At 43.3% G+C, this 21,125-nt stretch overlaps 1 protein-coding gene across 1 annotated transcript in view; it reads left to right on the top strand.

The window, feature by feature from the left end:
• Hs6st3 (heparan sulfate 6-O-sulfotransferase 3) overlaps positions 1 to 21,125 on the top strand; it is a 668,820-nt gene that overhangs the window by 631,327 nt on the left and 16,368 nt on the right. The gene's annotated exons all lie outside the window — the stretch shown is intronic.

Genomic DNA, 21,125 nt, shown 5'->3' on the forward strand with positions numbered 1-21,125 from the left:
GCGTCTGCATTCCTCCAGGGGTTTCCTCCCTGTTGTGCTGAGTAAGACTTGGAGTAGAGTAACAAACACAGGTGAGGCCCGAAGTGGGGTGGGGCAATAGTCCCTGGGGGGAATAATGCAACCGAGATAATTAGAACATAGGGAACTGTACTCTGTAGAGAAAAGTGGGGTACATGGAACCCCAGAGGTCTTTTGTGTGCCTTCTGAGGGGCGGGTGGTGTGAGGAGCGGCGGGGGTGGGGAGGGGGAGCAGTATGCACCTGAATATTTAAGGACAGAGACTGGGAGAGATTTACTCCAAACTCCTCGTGTTTCTTGTGCACGGAGACTCACTCATCCATTCCCTGTGAGCGAGCAGCCCTGTGTCCGGCTGCTTCTCTTTATTAACCCCACAGATTAATCACGGCCACAACTGGGAATAAAGGGAACATGACTTGTCTTTCTTAATAACGATATCAGGATATCAGACTCCTTCCGTCAGTGAGCCCTGTGATTCTGCGGTTGCCCAGGCTTTGCGCAGCACTCCGGGAATCCTTTCCTTACCCCCTCTGTCTGTCTGTGCCCTCTCGGGGGTCCTGCCTTCTGTGCACCTTCTACTGAGTAAGAAGGGAAAGGGGAGGGTAGACTGCGGTAGAAACCATATGAGCCACTCTGAGCGTTTTATGGAGAAATTCACTGATAGAGAAGCTTTGGTGGTGTTTCATCAGAGTCAGGACTCAGAGATGACTCCAACTAGGTACTGTCTTAGAGATTTATGATCCGAAATAATGAGAGAATAAGCCGGTGACAGTGACTATGATGATGATGACGGCGGCGATGGTGATGATGAAGATTATTCATGGTGATGATGGTGATGATGGTGGTGGTGATGGTGATGGTGATGATGGCTAGAATGGCAGGACAATGGACCGCACCCAGACATATCTCACTGTGTGCCAGAAACTCTTGGTTCAGCTTTTCACTGGCATGCAGTATCACACTCTCTCCCTTATTAAAAGAGACAGTGACTGTGATACTCCATCTTTCATTCAAGGCAGGGAAGACTTAATTATATGAAAAAATTACTTTTTTTTCTATAGAAACAAAATACAGACCTTAGTATTTCTCTCTGGGTCCCCAATAAGAGGTTAATGCGCTGTAGCAAACCAATTTTCCTAAAAGTACAGTTACTGTGGGGCCAAGACAGCATTCATCAAATTATAGTTACTGTTTGACATTTATATCTAACCATAACGTCATCATTTGACGTTCAATTAAAAATAATTCTGAAGAAACTATCCACTTGTATTCCAGGTACACAGGGACTCTGATACTCTGCATATGGTTTGTGATAGCTACATGTCAGGACGGTCCTAGCCTTTAAAAGAAAGTTGCAAAAAAAATCTATTTCAGGGCCTCTATTAACTTCTTGCTCACCTTACAAATGTGTGGAATTATGGGTGTTTCTATAGGTCGCTAAGTTATGGCTGGTCCCACCTTATGAATGAGGGTGGCCAACAGAACACATAAGAAATCTGGGCACTGAATATTTACCCAGAGAATCACCAACACACTCCTCACAAAACAATTTAATTTCTAAGCCCCAGGACAGTGGAGAGCTGATGTTCAGTTAGTTTTTAATATTCGTAAACTCACAGAAACTTTATGTAACAGTCACCAGATCTTAGAGACACATGGAAAAACAAATAGACCCAGTCCCTTCCATCCAAGAGTGTATAATCCAGAATTACACACCTATTAAAAGAGGAGACTGGGATAAAGCACAGTAACTCCCTGGAACACAGATTTACGGACATTGAGGGTAACCGGAGACAGAGGAGAGAAAACTGTTCCCAGCAAGTGACAGTTCAGACCACATGGGAAAGATCACTGCAGCCCAGTCAGGCTACAGCCCTGTAACCTGCTTGGGAAAACATCAAAGCAAACACTATGAATCAGTTATGCAGGTCGATAGAAGACATCAGTAGTTGTGTCTGCGTACTCAGCATGCAAGCTCTTAGTAACCAGTTTGAGAGTATGGTTTTAGGCACGCAAATGAACTGACCCATGTACATGAGTAATAATTACAAATCAGTTTGTTGTCGAAGGCTGAGTTGCGGGTTCATGTGAGACTCCTATGTTCTCAGGCTTGGAGAGATTCTACCAGGCCTACATGATCTCTAACCTGCCTTCTGCTACGTCTGGATCTTCACTCAGGATGACTGCCCTGTGATCCCTGCTCATGGGGTTCCCCACTGGAGCAAACTCATAAAAAAAAAAAAAATAAGAGCAAAGGGTTTGAGTCAGAAATACATGGCATGACACCTGTTTCAGTCAGCCATGAGTTCATGGTGTAGGGACTCAAATTCTTTGTCTTTAATCCCAAGCTTCTGGAAAATGGAGGTGACAATCTCAATCACTTGTGAAGAACACAGGAGATGACTCCTGAGAAGTCATGAGCACAGTTTCCAGGAACGCACTAGAAATGTACACGGCTGCTTTGGTTACCCTCCGTGCCAAATCTTGTCCTCCCCATGGCACTCGGTTCCCCTCCAGAATCACTGCGGGTCAGTCACATGGTAACCTCTTTGTACCCCTGTGCTGAAGTACTGGTTTCTATGACCCCAGGATATGGTTTTCTGTGGAAACAAGGCTGATGTAGGCAACTGGATGGGATGAAGTCGTGTGGTCTGGGTGAGGCTCTGACACAGACTTGTGCACACTGTGGACTTGAGGTTGGGAGTGTGGAGCTATACGCTAAGAACACTGGGAACCAACTGAGCTGGCATGTACCCTTTTCTGCCACATGCTGATCTTGAGTCTGACCTGTGAACTGGGAATGGCTGCTGTTTACTCCATACACCTCGTAGTACCTTGTGGGTAGTAAGTTGGGAGATGGTCGTCCCTTGTCCCCAATCCCAAGGTGTAATTTACCACTCCATACCTCCCCTTCTGCCTTAATTTGCTTCCTGAATTTCATTCTGTATCCAGTTTTCCCATCCCACAGTTTCCCCTTTCCTTGCCTATCTGTCCTCTCTATGTCTCTCACACCAAACGTAAATATTCACTTATGTCTGGGCTAAGTAGAGTCAGGGTCTTTAGACTGGATAAAGATCACAGTTGGTTTTCTTTGTGTTTTGATTCAGGATGCTCACCCTGTTGCTCCCCCTGGTTTTGAACTCAGCATTGCTCTTCACTAAGCTTCCCGATCATTGCCCAAGTGTAGGCATAACCCACCTCATATCCAGATCTTCTAATCATTTTGACAAAAGTTTAATGTTATATTAGAATGTTGGATTCCATTTTTTTTAGAAGACCACAACTCCTTAACTGACAAGCAGTGTCTTCATCTGTAGGGTTATTGAATGTAGTAGGGCCATTCTGAACGCAGAAAGCGTTAGCCGGTAGACATGTGCCCTCTGCTCACTATTTGTCGGGTGCTGTGCATTGTATTTGAGATACATGTGAAATTCTAACAAGGGCTTCATAAACTGGCGTTGGCAAAGACTGCCAGGAGAATTCAAGTGACTACTCAAGGATTCCAGCTCCGAGGAACCGTGAACGTTTGTATCAGTGGGACGAGATGAAAGTGTGGTATTATGAATGTCAGATTTTAACTGTGATTTAGAAAGGTGATCAATGCCTGGATGTGCTATTAAATATCTATTATGGGTTCTTAACTGTGGTTGAATGACTTCCAAAAAGATATAATTCCTGGTCTCAGGGGATATACGACATATATACATGAGAGAATAACTACTTAGAATACGTGTCAGTCTGACAGTGCCAAACAAATGGAACAGAAAATAAGAACAAAGGAAAAAAGGAGACCACTCCCATCCAGCTGGGCTCTGCTGGAAAAGAAAAAAAGAATGATTTGATTTCAGTATTTAATAGTAAAAGGATTGAGCAAAAAGAATGTTTGATGCTCGCGAGTGCTTTTAACCATTTCCCCCCCATTGGAGTCACAGAACTGCCTGGCCTGGCTCGACTAGGGTTGGGTGGGCCACGTGACTACTTCTGATGACTGAGTGGGGGTGAAAGTGTCCCATGTCTCCTCCAGGTCAACGTATGTCACCTCTAATGAGCATCCGGAGCCCTCCTTACCTCTGGATCTAGCTGCCAGCGTTGATTCAGAGGGCTGTGGACTCTGCTAATGGATGATGACCATATCAGTCGCATAAATGTAGCCTTGGTTGAATTAGGATGCTGAGAGTCGGAGACAGACAGGCTAGGAAGTACACAGGAGCCAGCCTATCCTAACTGATACAGCGCTTACAGAGCAGGAGAAAGGGGAAATACGGGCTCAGGAGTTTGGAAGCCATCAATAGGTCACTTTTGTGAAAAGCATAATTTTGAAAGAAGGATTTAAAAACAAAAAAAGAAAATAAAAAATAAAAAATAAAAATAAAAATAAAAAACATGGTAACTTTCATTGCAGAGAACCTCACACCAGATTAAGAACGTCTTTGGGGAGCCTGCTGTTGTCTTGAAGATAAAGCAGATTTGAAAGTCAGGAATGAGACAATTTCTATAAAGTTTTCAAAGGGAAGAAGGAAGGAAGCCAGACTTGCAGCTGCAGTGTGACAGGGGAGGGACTGAGTGGATTAAGAGAAAAGGTGCATTGGTGACAAGACTCTCGAAGCCACTGGACAGAACGCAGCAAGACCCATGCTAGCTTCTAACAGAAAACTCATGAGCTCACCCCTAACTGTGTGAGCTATTGCCCTGATAATTTACACAGAGAAAAGGCCCTTGAGCCGGGAACTGAACATGCATCATGTGTGAGTTATGACCCTGGTTAGCCCTGTAATAATGTATTTCTTTTTTAAAAGTGAAGTCTAGTAATAAAATCTTTATTGTAATCCAATGCTAACATGACTCTTCCTAACCAAGAATTATGCTTGGTATTTAAACAGCCCTAGAAAAGATTCGGGCTAAGCATTCACAGAGGTAAGATTGGCAGGGGGAGCACCCTTATGGGTGAATATTTAGAATTTCTAAAAATATGATATCTTTTATCCTGTCATAATGTATGAATAAAAGCTTCCAATTAAATATATAATACTTATATGTAAAAATTATATATAAATCATATAAATAAATGATAAATATACATTTAACTTGAAGGTAGTAGTTTTCAGCTTTGACAGTGGTCTGGCAAGTCAGAAAAACATAGAGGGGTGATTCCTCAGCAGATAAGGGCTCTCGAAGATATATTTGAAGATCTGAGTTAGATCCTTGATCCCCCAGAATCCCACATGATGAAAGGAAAGAAACCACCCCTACAACTTGCCCCCAACTCCCTGTAAGTGTGGCAGGCATTTGTATATACACATGCACACACACAAACACACATATACACACACATGCACTCATACACTTGTGCATGCAAAATGTAATAGAATTTCCATGTAGAAGCTTCAGGTCCGGCTCAGAGTGCCCCCGAACCAGCGTGTCTAGGAAAGCAGAATTTCAGAATGCTTGATGCTAGAATACTGTAAGGTATAGAGGATTCACAGGCAAACCAAAAGGACATAGTGCAGGCACTAAGCTCTATATCTGACCACAAGCTCCAAGAGGCGACAGCAGTTTGATTTAGGGTTCTGAACTTGACTGTAATTCCTCTGCACACAAGACACAACTACAGAAGGCCTAAGGACACTTGCTTTGCAGTGGGAATAACATTTTTGTATCCTGTGTTCAGCATGCTGGGGTGTGTGAGAAGACTGTAAGCCCTTGGGCCTGGAAGATGAAGATCACCGGCCTTCCTTCCCTGGGCTTAAGAGACCGTCACAAAATTCTAAGTGCCTAGAGCCAGGAAGTCAACATGAGATTTTGGGACCCTTATGACAGTATCACAGCTGGGATGTAAGAATTTTAGTGTTGGGACTCTCAATCAAGAAGGAAAATACGCCCAATAAAAGATAAGTTCCATTTGATTAGGGCCGAAGTGGCTGAAATTAGGTAGGAGCTGACTGGGAAACACGGTTTAGACCTGGAGTCCGCACTGAGACACTCCTGCGTCATACCATAAGAATAAAGGTATGAAGGGGAGTTCCACACGGTGGCTTGATTAAGGTCACTGTCCGTCCTTTCCTCTAAACGAGGGATCTATTTTGTTCCAGACTCTGATCAATATTAGAAATACTCCCCCTCTCTCCTTCAGTATAAGGCAGGGCAACAGGGTATAGAAGCGAAAGGGAAGAGACAGGTGACGTCATCCACTTACCCATAACCCAGCGCTGCACAGAAGCCAGCCTCCCGGCTTTGCTGTGTCCTCCCATTGCCGCTAAGCCTTGTGGGATGGTGACAGATTGTGCGGAGCCTGTGTTGTCTCTTGAGTTCTCACTGGAAACCCTTGGAGGTTGGTATTATTTTTATCACCATTTAGACCCAAGAAAAGCGAACCTCCGAGAAGATTAAGTCATTTACTCCAGTAAGTGCTGTCAAAGCTTGGCTTCTGGCTAATGAGCAAATCTTAAAAACCCATGTTTAAAATGGATCGTAGAGAGGAGGCTTGAGTTGCCTGGAGTGTTGTGTGTTTGCTGCCGAGTTAGTGCTGGGGTGTGTGTTGAGCGGTGAGGACCCGTAGAGTCTACCCATAGCCAAAGGCTCTGGAACTTTCCCTTTCATGTGTGTAAGTTGAAAATAAGAAATGAAGATGCAGGGTTTCCCCATGGTCTAATTCTATGCCTATATACTGCAAACAATACACTCAGCATGAATAATAGGGGCTACCTAAGACTACATTCTCTGAAGACCTCCCAAGGGCATGAGGTCTGTTTAGGAGAGGTGATAAGGAACCTGGGAGCGGAGAACCCTCCACTACGGTGTGTGAATCTTTCCTTGTTAATCAAGTAAAAAGAAACATTTTTACTGGTATAAAAGCCAGCTACAGGAGTGGAAAGCCGTTCTTGCTCCTCATCTCAGGCCTGGGAAAGAAACATCCATTCAGCACCTTGTTAGCTAAAAAGCGATAAGGACGCCTTCAGGCACACTGTCTTGGCAGTGAGGACCAAAGAGAAGTGGTCCTGTGTCTTTTCTGCTTCTGATGTGATGTGGGCCCTACTTCTGAATCATCTTTGAATCAGAATAGCAATTCTTTTTCACTCACTTTGGCTGGAGTGTTAAAAAAATAAAAGTCTCTGGGAAATGTTTAATAAATGCCTTGAGCTCTATGTAAATAGGAAAAAAATGTAGTTACTTGTGAAAAGAATATCAAAGAAGAACTTAATATTATTCAACTTTTTCTATGTTGGGAAGGAAATGTACTCATTGCATAGTACCAAATAAAAAAGGAATAATTTAATAGAATGGAAAATTCAGTGGATGTAACATAGTATTTAAAAATCTCCTCCATGGATTAAGGAATTAAAAACATATGAATAGGGGACTTCATTAAAAACAAATGAGAACATGATGCGTACATGATAACAAGTGTACTTACCGTTGTAATGTATTTCTAGTAGATTGAAAACCGTGTATTCAGTGTAACCCCCAGCGCTCGCTGATGGGATAGGGATGATGTACCGTCACTTGGGAGGTAGAAGCCAGAAGATTAGTTTCAAGTCCATCCTGGCTACAAAGGAAGTTCAAAACCATCCTGGGATACATGAGATCCTGTCTCAAAGAAAACAAAACCAACGCCAACACCACTCCCTTAGACAATAAAAAGAAAGGGGAAAAAGCAAGAAAGCAAGCAAACAGACAGACGGTGTTCAAAGCAGACGTGAGTCATGGGTAGAACTTCAGGGGAGAGCCTCTGTTCAAAGGGCAGCCTGGGTCTCCTGAGTGGGACTCGGAGAGAGCTAACGTAGCACCTGAGGATGCCTGGAGTGTAGCACATGCCCTTCCCAAAGTTGTTAACAAGCCAGGATTTCTAATTCAGAGTCACGTTTGACTCTGATCTGAGGAATTCAGAGGCAGCCCCTTCCTGACTCAGCTAAAGAACGAAGCCTCCTTTCTTTCTGTGCTCCGTTCTTCCCCCAACACACGGTGTTTACTTATTAGAACAACCTCCTGATGTGTGGGAACAGGCAGGAAGCGAATCGTGTAGTATAATATATATATCCCATGCTAACGCCTGCTAGGCACCGGCTGGCAGCCTCAGTCTGTCGACAGCCCAGAGGACAAGCCGAAACTGCATTCTTTCCTTTAGCCCTGGCCTGTGTCACCCATGCTGGCACAGTCTCTCTGGAGCTCCAAAGTTGCTCTTTCCTCCTGGCTAAGTTCCCCGTTGGCTGTTGACATGCCTACCCTGTGATTCCAAATTCCTGTGGCAGGCTGGGGTGCACTCTTTTTTTTTATTGAATATTTTATGTATTTACATTTCAAATGTTATCCCCTTTCCCAGTTTCCCCTCTGGAACCCCTCTATCCCATCCCCCTCCTCCTGCTTCTATGAGGGTGCTCCCTCACCCACCTACCCAATTCCCGCCTCCCTGCCCAGACATCCCTTCACTCCCTTCACTGGGGCATCAAGCCTTCACAGGACCAAGGACCTCTCCTCCTATGGATGCCAAACAATGCCATCCTCTGCTACATATGCGGCTAGAGCCATGAGTCCCTCCATGTGTACTACTTGGTTGGTGGTTTAGTCTCTGGGGAGGTTGGGCTGGTTGATATTGTTGTTCTTCCTATAGGGTGGAAAACCCTTCAGCATCTTCAGTCCTTTCTGTATCTCCTCCATTGGGGTCCCCATGCTCAGTCCAATGGTTGGCTGTGAACTTCTGCCTCTGTATTTGTCAGGCTCTGGCAGAGCCTCTCAGGAGACAGCTATATCAGGCTCCTGTCAGCAAGCACTTCTTGGCATCAGCAATAGTGTCTGGGTTTGGTGCCTGTATATGAGATGGATCCCCAGGTGGGGCAGTCTCTGGATGGCCTTTCCTCCAGTCTCTGCTCCACACTGTGTCCCCATATTTCCTTTAGACAGGAGCCATTCTGAGTTAAAAATTTGGAGATGAGTAAGTGACCCCATCCCCCAACCTTGGGGCCTCGCCTAGCCTCTGGATTTGGTCTCTACAGGTTCTCCCTCCCCTTTGCTGGGCATTTCAGCTAATCTCATCCCTGTTGGGTTCTGGGTGCCTCTTGCTTTCCTGGCACCTGGTACTAGCTGGTGACTCTTGCTCACCATGCTCTGCCACCATAGTTTTCTGTGGAACCCAGTTGAGTCACCTCGTGAAGGAAAACATCACACAATCTTAGTTTAGAATCAAGAGGTAACACAATCGCTGGGTGCAGAATCTAGCATCCTAACTTTGTAAGCTATTCTATGTTAATAAATCCTCTGGTGGCCAATCCACCACTCAACAACAACAGCCTCCAGTTTCCTATATTCTGTCTGTTCCTCTTGCTTCTATCATCCAAAAGGAAGTCCTCTTTTCCTGCCTTACCTCTTCTTGCCGACCTGGAAGTCCTGCCTCCTTCTCATCCAGTGATTGGTCCCTTGAAATCTTTATTCATTAGGGGAAGCTTCTGCCACAGAATCAGTTAACTTGAGGCATGTCTGTCTTCAGATCTCTGTTACTCTGCTTCCAGAAGTGTCCCCATGACTAGGTTTTCCTGCCATGCCTTCCGCACGATGCCTGGCTTACCATTACCTTTCATCTCTTGCAGCTTTCCCTTCTTTTCTGTTTCCACTCTCAAATCCTACTTTCAGAAAGCAATCCAGCTCTTGCTTTAACATGGCCCCACCCTTTCAGTGTGAAGTACAGAAGAACTTCTTGTGAAAACCCACTGACACAGACGTTGACTAGAAGGTATTTCCCTGCACACGAGAGCAGATTGGTGCAACCGTCATCGGCGTCCTCATCCGTCTTTCCTTCTGTTCTCCAACATGGAGACAGTTGTTGCTCCAGGGGTTAGCAGAGTCTCTGTACATAGTGATATATTCTAATAATTATGGTGTCTTCTCTTCTCTTGGATATAAATATTAAATTGAAATGTATTTGTATTAAAAATGGCAACAGAGCCGGGCAGTGGTGGCACATGCCTTTAATCCCAGCACTTGAGAGGCAGAGGCAGGTGGATTTCTGAGTTTGAGGCCAGCCTGGTCTACAGAGTGAGTTCCAGGACAGCCAGGGCTATACAGAGAAACCCTGTCTCGAAAAAACAAAAAACAAACAAACAAAAAAGGCAACAGAAACATATAACACATATATACACATGTGCACACATATACGTTACACAAACACACACACACTTGCTTCAGGTATTAAGGGAATCTCTGCACATAGTGAAGTGTTCCAATAGTTATGGTGTCCTTTCTTCTATTGGGTATAAATAGTTATCTTTGTATTTAAAATATCAACAGAAACACATAACACTCACACACACACTTGTGCACACACATATACATTCACACACACACACACACACACACACACATCTTGGTCTTCAATCTTGAACAGCAAGGACTCGTCTTTGATAACTCTTAGGGTTTTCTTAAAAGTTCTATATACCAAGTGCTTCTTACCCATCAGAACCTTGAGGAACCGGCTTAGAATTGTGAGTTTCCCATTTTCGGTCATTAAAGTTGCTGGAAGCTCAGGTGGTCACAACCGACATCTTTCTGAAGCTCTTCTCTGAGGCCGCCACCTGGGGGATCAGCTCTGTCTGCTTTTATTTTCTTTCAGGTATTAAGAGTCTGGCAGAGGAACAATATTTAAAGCCCTTGCTTCTGAAACAGTTAGGTATCAAGATCAATTTTGTAATTTACTCCTAGAAAGATAGCAGCTTAAGGGCAGGTTGACCAACCCCACAGCTGTCTTAGCGTCTGACAAAAAGGAAGAAACCTCAAAATAAGAAGAAAATGTTAGAGGCAGAAATGCAGCTGGATATGGACTCTGAATCCAACTTTAGCAAAAGTGGCCTTACAAATTGTAACTGGACTGCCTTAAGGGTACTAAGAGACATCAATATAGCAGTCTCTGTGACAAAACTTCTGCTCAATTGCCCTCCCTGCCACTAGTATCTTTGCAATGGAATATGGGCCAAACAACTTTTTTAAATTTTATTTTATGAGTAAAAGCTATATTTCTTTCTCCAACAATGGGCAATCTCTCAACTCCCCATATTGGAAAATGAGACATTAAACTCCCACTCAGTGTGGGAGTCAAGCATGTTCACCTCACTTTATGTCCTCTGTCTGTTCACCTCGCCTTCAGTCTGAAAGGCTTTCAGGCTTTACATGGGGCCTTCAGGGTAGTGGAGATCTCTGAGATCATTCATTAGAATGAGTTTTTGTAGATAAAAATAAAGAGCAAGCATACTGTCACTGTGTGGTTACTTTCCTAGTGCAGCGTGGACTCACAGGAAGTGCACTAAGCCCTTATGCCATGCTGAAGTTGAGGTCTTCCTATGCCCAAAGAGAATGTCCATGCTGTTGTGTTTTGGTTGACATTTGCTGTAACTTTCCCTTTTGGCTTTGCATTTTCCCTGGAGTTTCTGTTGTCTTTGTTTTTATCATTTGAAGAGACATATTTTCTGCTGTTTTCATTATTGTTTAAAATATTCAGCCTGTAGATGTTTTTCCTCTCAGCATATTTTATCTTAAAGATATTCAGGTCCTCCTCACTCAGAGATATTCCTGTAGATCGTTGTTTAATTCGAGGGTCTTTCATCTCACCATTAAATGAATTCTTTTGTTGTTTTCAAATAATGTTTTTTCTATAGGGAGTGTAAGAGTGATGAACTTTCTAAGCATATCCTTTTTATTATTATTATTTTGACTGTGTACTTGGTCAATAACCTGGCCATGTATAGAATTCAGTGCCTCAAACTTTTTCCCTTGGATGTTTGGAGCTGTGAATAATTTCCAGATTCTGGGAGTCTTATGAGAAAATTATGAGCAATCTGATTTTTATTTCTTGTTATTAATCTCTTTTCTGGAAGATTTTCTATCTTCACTTTTTCCCTTTAGGGTTCTAAAAATCTATTTACACGCTTAAGTTCTTTAGGCCTTTTCAATGTGAACACATTGTCTCAGGCTAAGGAAATACTGTATTTTTACATTTGTTATTTATTTTTTCCCTGTTGGTTTCATGTTTCTCTTTTTGGGAAATTTTTGTCAAAATTAATTTTGGTCTATAGACTCAGTATCTTTGTCTCTTACAGTAAATTCTTAATTTTTCTATGTCTTCTTCCCTTTGTATCTAGTAGGTTACCTGGACCTTAATATTTATCTTATCTGTTGGTTATTTTCTAGGCCGATTGCACATGTGTAGATATGAATGCGAACCACATTCTAAGAAGCCTTTTCTGTCTCACCTGCTCGCTTACTCTTGTTTGATAGATGCAGTCATGTCTCAGGACAGCAAGCCTATCTCTACGTCCTCTTTACTGTATTAAATCACATCCTTTCTCGCAGATAGCTAGTCTGCTTATTAATTTCCCCTAATAGATGTAATAATTCTTGACTGATCCATTTATAGTTACTGATAAACAGGCGGTTCATGAATGTGGACAGTCAGCGTGAATTACTTCTCTTCTGTATTTCTACAGTAAACATTTCCCTTGGATTAGTTTCGAAGGCTGCTGTGGTAAAAAGTATTATAAACTTAAACATCAGGGAGTTATTCATTCACAGTTCAGGACTCTAGAAGTTCAAAATTAAGATATTATATAAAGATTGGTACCTATGAGGCCTATGGGGAAGGAAATCTCTTCAGACCTTTCCTTAAACCCCTGGCAGTTGGGCATTCCTGGCATATTAGACCTTGGAATTTCTCCGTATACTTATCTCTCATCCTCCCTCTGTGCATACCTGTCTTTATCAAACTTTCCATCTTCCTAAGGATACCCATCTTATTAGATTAAGGTCTATGCTAAAACATTCCTTTAACCTCATTACCTGCAGGACTAGTATTCCCAACTAAGGCTTCATTCACAGATTCCAGTTGGACATTAATATCCTTGGCAGAAGGGAGAGATCACCCAGCCTAACCCACAACGCCGCTCACTGGTTAGATCAATGGTGACTTAGTTTAATTTAGTTTAAGGTCAAAATGTATTTCAAAGAAATAAACTTGAACTTCAGTAGATGTGCCTTTTTTAAAAGCAAAATTTGTGTAGTTCTACCTGCTGAGTGTGAGTCTTTCTCGTTTTCCTTATCTGGCTCTCTCCATCCCAACTGCCTTTCAGAAGGGCCAGTCTGTTTGCCAGTATTCTCATCAGCCATAGGCTAGCCTGAATCTCCGAGTCGTCATTGGAGTTCTCTAACAAGAGAGGCCATGAGAGAAGATTAGAATTGATACTTGAAAGAGAAAAATAGTCTGAGATAGATGTGGAGAGCTCAGACTGACACACAACGTGATTAAGAAGAAGGATTGTCATGAAAGGCCAGCAGCTTCAGCCATTGTTGGCACATCTCTGAAAATATGTGTAGCACCTCTGCTAAGAAGACTTGCTGACGATATCAAGGAGCAGTACTGAGACGTGAGGCTGGTACCTGAACTTAGTGAACCACTGACCTTCGAAAGTATTAGCTAAAAAACTCAATGCATCGAGAGTAAGTTTATTCAGCACTGGAGGTGTCTACCAAACAATAAATGCTTTTATGAGAAAGAGCTCTGCTGTGCAGAACAAACCTTGGGACCTGGAAACAGCTCCTGTCTATCTGTCCATGATCAAGAGAAACACAAGCTGCCCGAGCAGATATTCTCTAGGTCCCTGAACTTCCTGTTGATGCATTCCTTGAGAACAAGCTACCTAGAAAGAAATGTAGTAGATCCCAAAGCCACAGAAGCTCCCTGTCCCCAAAAGAATAGTTCTGTTACCCAAGCTGAACTTTCTGTGGGACTCTTTTACCATTCTGTCTGAGAAGACAGCGTTGACAAAAAAAGGCATTTAAGGTCAGCACACAGAGAACTTGGCTGAATTTGAGCTGAGGAGATTTTAAATTACTCTTTTGGGATATTTCTCAGGTTTTTTTCCTGTGTAGAGAGGATAGGTGCTATTCTCTGTTCTGCTGAGGCTGCAGCCGTCTGTCCTTATTTGCCACAACTCCGCCCAAGTGCAACGCTGGCTGGAGTCTGCCCAGTCTTGCGGTCTGAACAGGACTGAACAGAAGATTAACGCTCTCTGGCTTGCCTGGGGTTGGAAGCACTCTTCTGGTTCAGTCTGCAAACACCCTGTGCTCCATCCGGTTCTCAGCAGGAGCCAAATGCCTCCAGAACTAATGGCTTGCAAATTCCCAGCACCCCAGAGAGGGTCATTGCATTTTAACTGCTGTGCCGCCCTCCATGGCTGTTCTGGGGTGCATCCTGTGGCAAAGGAGGGAAGCAGCCTTTCAAATCCATTTGAGGTCGTCGCATTCCGTCATGTGCACAGTGCTTCAGATGCAGTTTTAACCTTTGGTGAAATTTGCAGTGTTGGGATTTTTTATGCTAGAGCAGACACAGGAAATCACAGGTGCAACTAATTTTGGTTTTGACTTACAATCCCTGTGGGTCTTGTGAGTTTCTATATGAAATTCTCCCCTTAGATTGAGTGTAAACTATCAGAAGTCTATAGCTTGTCTCTGTAATGTACATTAATAGGTAATATTGATTTGAGGAAATTAATTACTAGAAAAACTGCTCTCGGGGCTCCGCTTGTGTTTGGGAAGATTCTAGAGCCCTCTTGTGGCTGCAATCTACGTAAACAGAACATGAGCACCAAGCTTGATTTTGCTAAGGGTGGTGGTTACTTTGATGCTAGCTTTCTGGCTTTGTTTTTTTTTTTTTTTTATCCAGTTGAATATTACATGATACATATCATCTCCATAGAGATTGCAGGGATAGTTGCAGGTGTCAGGTGTCAATTTTAAAAGGATTGGTGGGGCTAGAAAGATGGTTAAATCAGGAAAGTGTCTGCAGAACAAGCATGGGTACCTGAGTGGTGCTGAGGAGATCGGTGGCAGGGAGAGAGACAGGCAGATCATTGCAGTGCCTTTGCTGGCTCCTCTAGACAAATTGGTAAGCTAAGCTTCAGCAAGAAACACTTTGGAGAAGAAGTAAGGAATATACCCAGTGCTGGACTGTGGCCTACACACACACACACACAAAGACACATACACAAGACACACACAAAGACACACACACAGACACACACACAAAGACACATACACAAGACACACACAGACCCACTCAGAGATACACAGACACACACAAAGACACACAGAGATACACAGAGACATACACAGACACACACACATACCAGACATACACACAACACACACATACACATACCAGACATACTCACAGATATACATACCACACACACACATACCAAACATAAACACACAGAGAGAGACATGTACACACACATATAATACACACACACACACACACACACACACACAGACTGATGATATCTGCCCCTCCCCATCATCACCTAAAGAAATCATCAACAATCAGAAGCACTTTAGGGACACTGTAAATGTCCAGGGGTTCGTGGGATAAATATTCTGCTCAAGAGGATACACCTCCCTGTTTTTAATCCATGTATTTATTGATCACACAAATGTACAAGTCATTTTTTCATCCTTGAGCCACATCTATCTTAAAAAATCTTAAAGATTATTTTCTCAGCTATTCTTATCATGGAGAACACAGTACAGATGAATGGTCTCGTTTGAGTTTGTTTTTTTTTTTAAAGTTTATTTATTTATTATATGTAAGTACACTGTAGTTGTCTTCAGACACCCCAGAAGAGGGCATCAGATCATTACAGATGGTTGTGAGCCCACCATGTGGTTGCTGGGAATTGAACTCAGGACCTCCAGAAGAGCAGTCAGTGCTCTTAACCACTGAGCCATCTCTCCAGCCCCTGAGTTTGTTAAAATCTTGAAGAAACAGATGTTGAAAGCTATCACCTTTCTGATGCATAAGACATGCCTGAAGAAAAATATTTGCAATTTAATGTCACTTTGTTTGACACTTGGGGTAAGTAAAGAAACACCCAAGGCAAAGGAACCAGGACGAACTGTGCACACACACATACAAGTCAACAGTAACAACAGAAAGTCATATATGTGTGTGCGCATGTGCATATATATATATATATATATGTACATATATATATATATGACTTCATATATAGCTTTAGATTTCTGTCATTGCTTTATTAAGTAGACAAAATTACAGCGGCACTTCAGAGCCCACTGCAGCTGAAAGGATCCCATTGAGTGTCCATGTGGCGCGCTGGGCTTCTGGAAGGAACTCATGCTAATTATCGTGAGTAAGTGGATTTTGGAGAGAACCTGATTAGAGCTCCACATTACTTCCAGCATAATTTGGTTTCTCCTAGATTAGTTCGTGGAATGACACTGGCATTTAGTCACAAATGAATTACTCCCCCTGCCTATAGTTCTTAACACAGAGACAAATATCAGATGGTGACTGAATTTTAAAGGAAAGGGGAAATGAGAGAGAACCCCGTGATGTTCTGAGGCTTAAGAGGACACAGGAAAGCTAAAGGCCTTGCCTACTGCACTTGTCTTCTGTGCACAGGTCCATTAGCATAAGCAGCAGTCCTGCTGCCTGGAAGAACAAGCTGAAGTAGACGATGGTGCAAGGTGGTGCTGGTCAGGACCAGAGCTGAGCAGAAGTCACTTTCTTTTCTGGGAACTGAAGCAGTTTTCAAGCATTGCCACTGTCTTTCTTTGTCTTCCTTTAGAAGGAGCGTTTTCAATGTGCAAGCATGGTGAAAAAGCTCTATTGTATATGAGTAGGGTTTTATCTGAAGGATTAAGGACCCATCTTGAATAAGCTGCCAATGGTTAAATGTTGCATATTCTTAAGAACAATCAGGACACTGGCTTCAGTATATTAAAAGTACTTAGATCCATGAGCTTATAATGATATAAAAGTTTTTAAAGTCAACAGTAACAAGAGAAAGCCTCATTTGGAGGAGATGGTAAAATGACCCAGCTGTTTGGAAACCAAGAAACAAAGGAATCAAACATCCATCTTCACTGTGTGAACTACGCATCCAGGTATCAATGAGCTGATAAGGGGAGTTTCTCTTTTCAATTACAGTGAATCAAGGAAGAAAGAATAGGACTATGATGTCTCATCATCATTTCCCATGGCTTCCAATGGCTGTTTGTATCCAGAGAAGAGAGACACATTTGCAGCTCAAAATCTACAGCACAGCACTGTCTCCTTAAGAATGCAAGGCTATCCCTTCAGAGTGGTTCCTCCACGGTCTGTCAAAATTCCAAAAGACCATCCATATTCTGTTTATTTCCCTGAGTCTTCATTTTCTCTCTTAGTTTTGAAGAGAAAATTGCGCACACACACACACACACACACACACACACACACACACACAACTAATCTTGAGTTTTCTTTTAATCATTTGGCCAAAGAAAAGGAAGTGCGGTAGTCACAAATGACCTCAAGTGTCCTTGAGCTCAAACTGCGTCTGCTATTTCTACCGTTACTTCCCAGTGACCTAGCAGAACAGTTGTCATGAATTGCATGATCACGAACATGTTTAAATAGACAGAATAAGCCAGCATAGAAGATGACTGAGGGGGGGAGGTTCTGTTACTACTACTCCTTGATTTTTAATCTTAGGAAAATCCTGTCATTTCTCTGATCAGTTTCATCTTGTGTCCATCTGGACTAAGAGTATGTCATCGGCTCTGTCTGTCTCACGTACTCACACCCTGAGGACAAAATGAAAGAGTGGAAGAGTAAAGCTTTTTGAAAACTGAAAGTATTATGCAAATAAAAAAGCACTTTAGACTTAAGAATCATTATCCTAAGTTGTTCAATATTTACACTTCCTGGTGTTTGGACAGCTTATGTGGCTCTGACATTCATGGAGAATGGGAGGACCTTAAGTGTAAAATCTGCATATGTTGATCTTTTAGGGATTTAGGTATTTAGGTGTACCTGGGTCTTGTATGATTCTCTGTTTAGTTGAATACTTCCCTTGATCATACGAAGGATTCATTTATAGTTTAGCTAGCCCAGGAAACAAGATGGAGGAGCACAGATTCCTCCACTTACAGCTACTTACTGGGTCCCAGTGGAAAGCTTTTAGATCTGAATAGAAGCCCAGATCTTCCTGTGTTTTCTTCTCACTACATCTTAACGGAATTTTCCAACATTCAAAAAAAAAAAAAGAACCAATATACTCACACCTTGTCCAAATGAGAGGAATTTTCACGTTTCCTTTGAATTTTCTTTTCTCCAGTGAAAGACTTGCAATAGCCAAGTTAAGAATCCAGCCAGCAGTATAAAATACTGTTCTGAATCTTTGCAGCATTTTGAGGTGAGATGGAAGGAGAGGGGAGAGGGAAGAGAAGGGGAGAAGAGAGGAGGGAAGGGGAAGAGAGGGGAAGTAAGGGAAGGGGAAAGGAGAGGAGGGGAGGGGAGACTTTACATTAAGTCCAAAAAAAACCCATGACATTGCAGGATCTTTGCAGTTCCCGGGTTCTCTTGCACAGCCATTTCCGAGCATTCGTTACTGTTGTGATATGACTAAAGCTTCGGCCTCTAGATTCCTTGGTAAAATTCCAGCAATCCCTGCATTCTCCAATGTCCTTTCCTCCAATGTAAACCTAGGAAACACTGATGTGGGACTGTGGGGTGTGCTGAGCTGGGAAAATCATTGCAGTGAATTCTGCAGAGCGCTAGGGATCTGGAGAACTCCCTGCAGCCATGTGGCACTGAAATCCTTCTGAGCTGCATCCACCTGGTCCTGCACTGTGCTGCCTGGCTCCAGTCTTCTGTGACCTAGCCACGGGTAAACACACATCTTTCTTGAGATGCTTCTAGAGCTCTGAGTTCAACAAAGACTGGGCCACTGAGCTATTTAGTCACAAACTACATCTCCTCAGCAGCCTTTGACAAGATGAGGGAAGAGCTTGTCAAAACTTTCCAGAATCACAAACACTATCTGAATGTCTGGAAAGCCCAAGAGGTATTTGGATGGATAAATTGGTCCTGAGTTGGACACAGTAGCCACTTAAAAAATGCTACCCAGTATTGCTGCTAGTACGGACTTTCATTTCACATGAACCTTACACATTTCCAGTCAGCCTCCCACCTTGTCATTGTCTGGGGAATGTCCTCCAGAGCGCCTGCTTTGAAGGGTAAGAAGGGGAAAAGATCTGGTGTACGAGGCTCTGTAATTTTGCTTAGCATGCTGCAGTGATCACCCAGCCCTGGTGCAGAATATGTAAGAACAAAACAGAATATGTAAGGCAAAAATCTAGACAGAGATGATCTCTCTCTCTCTCTCTCTCTCTCTCTCTCTCTCTCTCTCTCTCTCCCTCTCTCCCTCTCTCCCTCTCTCTCCCTCTCTCTCCCTCTCCCTCTCCCTCTACCTCTCTCCCTCTCTCTTCCTCCCTCCCTCTTTCTTTCTTTCTTTCTTTCTTTCTTTCTTTCTTTCTTTCTTTCTTTCTTTCTTTCTTTCTTTCTTTCTTTCGCTTCTTCTTTTCAAAAAACCCTGTGATGTTTTAGGGAATCTGCATCAAAGCTGTCAAATGTGGATCTAAATATTGGAGCACGTGCCCGGCTCTTAAATACCCTGATTCACTTCTTTTCCTTTCCAAATTGGCCAGCACTAAAGAATCACAAATAGACACCTCATCGCTCCCACCACGTGTAATTCTCACATTCCCTAAAAGCAGCGCCTGAGAAATTAGCTAAGAAGAGCTCTCGGCTGAACACTTCAGGCCTGATAACACAATCGGAGTGTACTATCTGCTGTTCAGCTTTGCCCGGCTGGGATTAGAGCAGCTAGGGAGACTGAATGCGGCCTTATCTCACTCCAGGGCGGCTCCCAGGCTCCAGGTGGATAGCCGCATGCATAAACCACAGCTCTGCAGAACGCCTTGAGAAGTCCTCCTGCCCAAATCCCAGAGACGCGGGGCAAAGCAGGGCGCTTCTGAACCGAGCAATCACGGAAGTCTCTGAATAATGCATGAGAGCAGGACCCTCCTCCGCACATCTGAAACTGTGCTGAGAGAATCTGTGCTTGGCAAGATAGCAAAAACAAGCCCCTGGAACATGCATTCCCTGAAATTTATGCTTGCGGCAGCCGCTTGGGGTACAGTGAAAGCAAATGTGACAAGCACCAGAAAATCATGGCATTTTAGTGAGTCTGAGGCTCATAGGTTCACGTCAATATAAGAAACTGATGTGACAGGACTTAAAATCCACCGTACTGATAAATGCATCCCCTTACTCAAGGGAAGGAGGAGTTAGCGACTGAAACGACCCTACGGTTCTGGGGCCTCCTACTTCCTACTTTTGTTTGGTTAGTTTAGCATCAGTGGTTTCCCATAATTAAAGTTAGCAAGGGGCATCTCCAGTGGCTCACTCTCTAAGACCAACATGGAGCGGGTGGGAGAGTCGAGTCTCTCTGATCCAGATGTCAGCTTCCATATTGCAGCAAGCCCGGAGAGTGGGACCAGAGCCCACGTGTTGACTATCGAATCTGATATCCCAGCTGCTCATTATGTGAAGAATAAATCTTTTTTTTGGGGGGGGGGTTGCCATACTGGCATGTCACAAAGCCCCACCTGACTGTCCTGGAATGACCCCAGATTGCTCCTCTGCACAGTAGGACACTGTCCAGAGGGAGAAGCAGAGCCTGGTCTCAGCTCACTTTGGCTTCAGGCACACTGAAACTCAAGAACGCCAGCCTTGTGGCTGGTCCCTCTCATCTTCCCCTGAAGTCATGCGCACTGGGGTAACTGCGTCCACGTATTTTGATGATGTAATAGGAGCAGTACCCTTGACTGGGAAGTTCTCCTGTAATTCACTGTCAGCACGGTATTTATGGCTTGGGATTCTCATCACATTATTGATAACAACCTTACTGCTTATGCAAAGTGGAGAGATTTCTCCCACATATTAACCATGCATAACTCAAATATGTTTTTATGGAAGAATGTTGTACTCTATAGAAGAATAGTAAATAAAACAGACAAATTCCCTTCTAGAATGAAGTTGAAAACAGGTTTGATGAGCTCAGATTCTTAAAGGGGGGGAGAAGAATAGAGATGAATAGAGGGAGAGAGGGAAGGAGGGAGGAAGGGAGGGAGAGAGGATATATGTGGGGAGGACTGTGGTTCACACGAATTAAATAATTACAGGTTATTTTAATTTTATCCGTACCTCCCGCCTTGCATGTTCCATGTTGT

Source organism: Grammomys surdaster, unplaced genomic scaffold (assembly GCF_004785775.1).
Source record: "Grammomys surdaster isolate TR1022 unplaced genomic scaffold, NIH_TR_1.0 65, whole genome shotgun sequence".
Taxonomy (NCBI): Eukaryota; Metazoa; Chordata; class Mammalia; order Rodentia; family Muridae; genus Grammomys; species Grammomys surdaster.